General features: G+C 39.0%; 1 long non-coding RNA gene across 1 annotated transcript; it reads left to right on the top strand.

Annotated features, from left to right (window-relative positions):
* The first annotated feature begins 29 nt into the window (after positions 1-29).
* Positions 30-3,138, top strand: LOC131273281 (uncharacterized). Its single transcript, XR_009180457.2, has 2 exons — positions 30-307; positions 421-3,138. It is a non-coding gene; the product is annotated as an uncharacterized lncRNA (long non-coding RNA).
* The last annotated feature ends 3,969 nt before the right edge of the window (positions 3,139-7,107 follow it).

Here is a 7,107-nt window from a genome sequence, read left to right as displayed (position 1 = left end):
TGCTGCGCGTGCGCACTGACTTGCGCCCCGAGTTCTGAAGGCTTGGCGCGGCGGGAGGAGGAGCGCGACTCGCGGCTGGGGTGTGGATTAGGCCGGCTGGAGTTTGCTGCCTCCCCAGTGACTGGCGCGCTCCAGCCCTTCACCAAGAAAGCTGCGCGCCAGGTTATTGGCCTTGTGATAGGGCGCGTGGAGATGGCGTAAAGAGCCTTTTTTTTTTTCAAAAATGTCCCTTTTATTTCTTTCCGTGCTTTGGTACAGCTCTTTTTAAAATGTTTGGTCCCAGTTGCTACAGGGAGGTATTGAAAAGGTAAGAAGTACATGTAAGACATTAAAACAGAAACGGTTGATAATTATATGTGGGAATCTTTGGCCTGAATCAGATAGACTGTAGGAAATTACGTTCTATTTATTGTTTTCCAGGTGATATCACAGCAGTTCCGAAGGAGGAAACAGCTAATTAATCGCGAAAATGCCGCCTCTTGAAATGAATATAGTAGTGGAAACTATAGTAGATATTAGTGATGAGTGTGTTTCTTGCCATATACGAGCTTAAAGAGGAATGGGCAAGAGAAGAACTGTCAAAGAGCTCACGAAAAAATGTCATGGAGTTGAAAGATATAATTAGCAAGATCCGGCACAAAATTGGGTTACTAAAGTAAATGTAAAGGAAAAGAAATGATAATGGAATGCAGAGAAAAAGGGAAAAGAAATCAAGATTTACATTTCGAGGAAAAAGAAAAAATTCTGCAAGACAGAGAAAACAGGTTACCTATGAAAGAACAAAACTCAGGGTGACCTCAGATTTTTCTCCAGGAGTAAATGCAAAAAGACTGGAAAAATAGATACTGTGGTTTAAGGGAAAAGGATTTTGACCCCAAAATTATATACCCTAGCAAGTTATTACTTCTGTATGAAGGCAAGTGAAAGACATTCTCAGATATTTGTTGTTTTAATTTACTAAAGGTTGCCAAAATACCGGAATGGGTGACTTTTTAATAGAAATTTATTAGGGTGAACAGGATGTGAAAATGTCCAAATAAAGGCATCAGCAGAGATGCAGTCTTTCCAGGTTGCAGCTGTGGGCAATCAGGCACTTGGCATCATCTAAAGATGCTTAGCATTGGGTGATGATCTTTCCCCGGCCTCCTCTCTCCATCTTCTGGCTGTTCTGCTGATTCCAGTCTTGAGCCTGTCTCCCAGCCTCTGGGGGTTTCTCTTTTTCTCTGCAGTTGTAAGTGATCTTGGAGTCCTCTCTCTCAAATGGCAGGATAAAATGGCATCTTTCATTCTCTGTGTGGCTTTTCATTTTTCTACCATTTATAAAAAACTACAGCAAGGGGGCCATGGTCCACCCTAAGTCATGCCACACTCAAGCACGCCAATCAAGGGCCTCCAGCTGAATTACATCCAATCAAAGGCTGGGTTAGCTCCAAGAACATTATCTTTTTTAGGATTCACAAAAGCTTCAAGCCTTCACATGCAGGGATTAAAGAAGTATACCACCCAAGTACTGTCTCTGAAAAATTTACTGAAAACAAAACAGAAAAAGAGTTGTCAATATACATAATATGTTACTTATTTTCACTATTTTCAAATTATCCTGAAACTTTTCTAAATTATCTTACAGTAAACTATAATATATTTCTAGGGGACACAAGAGACCACATTGCAAAAAAGGACTAGAAATTAATGTCTAAATACTGAAAAATCACATACTTGGAATTTTTTCAATATTCTTAAATAACTATTATGCCAAGAAAGAAATGATAGCAAATACTGACAATTTAGAAAATGCAACAGTGAGAAATTGAGAATTAAAAACTAGAAAGACCTAGTAGCTGGAGTTTTCTAAATTTTGGTACCTTCCAAAAGAGGAAGTAATCTGCCTAAGTAGTGATTTTACTCCTATAGAAGGTATTATAATTGCCACAGTAAACTTTTTGGTGGTAGATTTTTTTTCCCCTGGTTGAGCTATATCATAATGGATCCCAAGCAGCTGACAAGAATTGGTTCTCAATAAGGGAAATCCTAAGTGTGTTCCACCCTTGACACCCTCCCTCCCGCCCCAATTTTTTTTCTTAGTCCTCCACATAACCCTGATCTGCAAGTTGTGCCAGCATTACCTGGGAATTTGTTAGAAAACCAGGATCTCAGGACAATAGCAGCACAGGTTTAGATTATAAAATATATTATTAAGCGCCTACAAGCCTCTTCACTTAGTACAGTGCATTATATGTTATGAATGCTCACTAAATGTTATTAGAATTTACAAACTATACTTTGCTTAGGTAGTGTTATTGTATAAGAGATTGTGCTTGAATTGTAAGCTATTGCTTACAAAATCAGAGATTTCATATTTTTGAAATATGGACTGGAACTTCTGTTTTTCTCCTCCTGTTTTGGACATCTGTTAACATGGGAAATGGAACCTTCAGGTTAATAATCCAAAATTCAAAAATATTGAAGGAATACAATTTAAAGTGGTAAAGAGTGAGCCTTTCTTTTGTGGATGAAATAACCTTGGGGTACACTTAAATTCAAGTCAGTCATTTTTCAGAGGTTTTTATGTATAACATGAAAATTCCATCTCCAGTAGTTCTCAAGGGGCAGAATTAACCATTTCATTGGTGACAGGTTGGTAAACAGAAGTATTGGCACTACTTGGAATGGCAGCTCTAATAATTTGCAAACAGCTTTTCTGATTCTCCAATGATATCCTCCCCTGAGAACGATAACACGGTTGATTATTGTATTTTTAATAGTGGTTTAGAGCAGTGCTTTTCAAGTATGAATGTGCAAACACATTACTGGAAAATCATGTTAACATGCAGATTTTGATTCAATATGGGTGGGGTAGGTACCGAGATGGTATATTTCTTTTAACTCCCATGTGTTATTAATGCTTCAACTCTGGATACCACACTTTCAAGTAAAACAATAAAAATCCTACACTGTCTCTACTAACCATGAAAGCAAGGCTGAAAAAGTAATTAATTGCTTAAAGCCACACAGTAAATACCAGAAACAAGTCTGATTTCAACACTGTAATTTTTGTCTTGTACATAATTCTGCCTCTCATTCATGCTTTAGCACCCACTGAGATTTTTGTAAGAATAAAGTGACATAATTTCTAATTTATATAGCAAGGCAGAAAGCTCATTATTTCATACAATCAGAAAAGGGTGTGTTCATGGAGGGGAAAGATGAGATTTGTAAAACATTGTGCATGATTTATGATGGGAATATTTGTGGATAAGTCAGGCACATATTTGGAAACTAAGGTCTAGAGCGAGATGAGATGTCAAGGTTAGAAACAGGTTTTAGATTTCTGATGGAAGGTGGTATTTGAGGCCATGAGAAATCATTCTAGAAAGGATGATAGGAAATAGGAGAAAGAATAAAAGGGGATTAAGCTAAGGAATACCTAAATTAATGGACAAGTATTAAACAAGAAAAGGCTTATATTTATAGTCCTAATTGAGTTAAAAATAAAAACTAATGTATTGCAGCAACCAGCAAGATAGCAGCAGAGTAAGGAGCTCATAAGAGCTTGTGCTACAGGACAGTTAGTAATCACTCAGAGCTCTCTAAAGCACTTGTTTGGAGGCTCCAGGAGACCAGAAGAGCATCCTGCAACATCCTTGGAAGAATAGAAGGAGGAGACTACCCATCTGCAGAGAAGGTTCATAAGTAGAGCACTCCATGCCATGAAGGCCAGTGCCCATCCTCCACTGGAAGCACAGGCTGCCTCAGGAACTATTCCGCAGCTGGAATTGGAAGCTCCACTTGCTGAAAATGGGAGGATGAAACAATTGGGCACCAACTTCAGCTACTGATTAGTAAATTAAGTGGGCTAAAGTATAATCCTAAAATCAGCTAAAGTTTGAACGGGTCCAAGTCAGAAGGAGGCCAGTAGCTGTCATTTTAAGTCTGGTCCTTGGCATGAGGGGAAGCAATGCAGATTGAAAATCACCGTGCTGGTGGGGACTGGCTTCTTTCTATCCAGATTACATTATATACCTCTGGTATAAGCCTCAGCCCCAACTCTTGACAAGGAGGAAGCTGGGGCACCTGCACAGCCTCTCCTGGAAAATACAGGCCACGCTGCAGAGGCTGGTGATCATCCTACACTGGCGGTGCAAGCCACCTCAGGAACAATTCTGTGGCTGGAATTGGAAGCTCCATTTCCCAAAAACAGGAGGAAGAGATGGTTGGCCACTGAATTCAGCTACTAATTAGTAAATTTAGCCTGGCTAAAGTATAGAATAGCCAATGTTTGAAACTGTCCAAGTTGGAAAAAGACCAGTAGCCACCACTTTGACTCCACCCCTAGCAGAGGGGAACCTAGGCTGACTGAAAGCCACAGTGATGGTAAGGACTGGCTTCTTTCTCTCAGATCTGCCTAGCCTTCAGCCCCACTTCTAGCAGGAAGGAAGCTGGTAGGTCCTGTACCCGCACCAAGTAACTGCAGGTGCATTTGGCTGGCACAGACTGAATAGTCAGAAGTCTATTGGGGCAACTGTGGTCGTTATGGACCCACATGGCATAGCTGCAGCTCCATCCCCACTTCAGGCAGGAGAGGAAGGTACATGAAACTTCATCATTCTCTCTGGGCAACTAAAGTCTAGGCGTGCATGACTTGAATTATGACACACAGCTGTGGCTCTGTCTCCACCCCTGGCAAAGGAGAAAGTTGGGAAAAGCTTCATCAGTCCCTGGGGCAATAAGGGCAGCTTGAGCCTTCACAGCTTGTAGCATGAAGTACATCCTTGGCTCCTACTACACAATCAGCAAGCGAGAAAGTGTAAGAAAGTCCTAAACTAAAGAGGAAAACTGCACCCAGAATAAATAGTAAGCTAGATGCCAAGACACCAAAAAAATATTACAATCCATACCCAGAAACAGGAAGATATGGCCCAGTTAAAGGAATAAGATAAGCTGCTGGATGACATAAAGGAGTAGAGACAACTAATCATAGATGTTCAAACAAATCTCCTTAATAAATTCAATGAGAGGGCTAAAGTGATTAAGAATATTGAAAAGACCTTGGATGAGCACAAAGAAGAATTTGAAAGCATACATAGAAAAATAGAAGGTCTTATGGGAATGAGCAGTGCAATAAATGAAATTAAAAATACACTGGAATCATAATAGCAGATTTGAGGAGGCAGAAGAAAGGATTGAAGAAATGGTCTCTGAAAGTGAGCATACAAAAGAGATGAAGAAAAGAAAGGAAAAAATTGAACAAGTTCTCAGTGAACTAAATGACAATGAGATGTGCAAACATATGTGTCACATGTGTCCCAGAAGTAGAAGAGAAGGGAAAAGGGGCAGAAGGATTATTTGAAGACATAATAGTAGAAAATTTCCCAGCCCTACTGAAGGGCACATATCCATGTCCAAGAAGCACAATGTACTCCCATCCAAATAAATCCAAATAGATCAGTTCCAGGACACATACTAATGAGAATGCCAGACAAAGAGAATTCTAAGAGCAGCAAGAGAAAAGCAGTGTATCACATATAAGGGATATCTAATAGGATTAAGTGCTGATTTCTCATCAGAAACCATGGAGGCAAGAAGACAGTGGTATGATATGTTTAAGATACTGCAAGAGAAAAACTTCCAGCCAATAATCTTATATCTGGCAAAATTGTCTTTCAAAAATGAGGATGAGTTTAGAATATTCACAGGTAAACAGAAACTGAGAGAGTTTATAACAAAGAAACCAGCTTTGCAGGAAATACTGAAGGGCATGCTAGAGCCTGAAAAGAAAAGACACAAGAGAGAGGCCTGGAAGAGTGTCTAGAAATGAAGATAATATCCATAAAAGTAACTAAAAATGTCAAAAGAGTAGTTAAAATATGTCAGATAAAACCCAAATATTTGGGAATAATATTTGTTAATTGTTAAATTTTAAAAGACCTAAATAATTAGAAGAATATTCCATGATTATGGATTGGAAGGCTAAATATCATTAAGATGTCAGTTCTGCTCAAATTGATATGCAGATTCAATGCAGTCCCAATAAATATTCCACCAGCATATTTTAAAGAAATGAAAGACACAATTACCAAATTTATTTGGAAGTGTAAGGGGTCCTGAATAGCCAGAAACAAAAAGGAAAAGTGAAGTTGGAGAACTCTCATTTCTGGACTTTAAATCATATTACCTAGCTGCAATTGTGAAAACAGCATTGTACTGGTGTAAAGACAGAAATATAGACCAATGGAACCAAATTGATGATTTAGAAACAGACCCTCACATCTATGGTCAAGTGATTTTTGACTAACCTGTCAAAATCACCCAGTTCACTCAGAATGGTCCATTCAACAAAAGTGCTGAGTGAGAGAAATGGATATCCATAGTCAAAAGAAGGAAAGAGGATCCCATCTCACACCTTATATACACATTAACTCAAAATGGAACAACAACCTAAATATAAAAGCAAAAACCATAAAGCTTCTAGAAGAAAATGTGGGAAAATACCTTCAAGACCTGGTGGTAGGCAGTGGATTCTTAAAGGAGATAAGAGGAGGACTGAGATGGACTACCAATGTTCAATGCACGTAGAGGTTTTAATTGACTTTACTGTAAAAGTGTGGAAATGTACAGAGTTGATGGTAACATTATAGTGAGTAACAGCTGGCTTATAAATGGAAATGTGGCTGAAAATGGTTGTCTAGGGATGTAAATGCCAATTGACAAAGTTAAAGAATGATCTAGGGACTAGATAGCACAGTAAACCCAGAGGTGAGTGAAAATTGCAGTTGTGAGCTGGAGCAGATGGACATTGTCTTGGTGGTGGTGGGAATGTGGATAAACATGGGAAAACAACTGGAGAGACCTATGGACTGTCGTTAACAGTAATAGTGTAATATTCATGCATCTATGCCAAAGAAGTACTGTGTTGATAATGGGGGGAATATGGAGTAGGCTATGTTCCTGGTAATAATCTGATGGTTTTATCTCATATTCTGTGTCAAGTGTTCCACCATGGTGTGGTGTGGTGTGTTGCTAGAGGAGTGTTGTATAGGAACTCTGCATATATGCATGATTGTTTTGTAAGTTTACAACTTCTGTCGTAAAAATATATTTAAAAAATAA

Source organism: Dasypus novemcinctus, chromosome 14 (assembly GCF_030445035.2).
Source record: "Dasypus novemcinctus isolate mDasNov1 chromosome 14, mDasNov1.1.hap2, whole genome shotgun sequence".
In the NCBI taxonomy this organism is placed as follows: Eukaryota; Metazoa; Chordata; class Mammalia; order Cingulata; family Dasypodidae; genus Dasypus; species Dasypus novemcinctus.
Note: the sequence above shows the minus strand (reverse complement) of the source record. Positions and strands in the feature narration are given on the sequence as shown.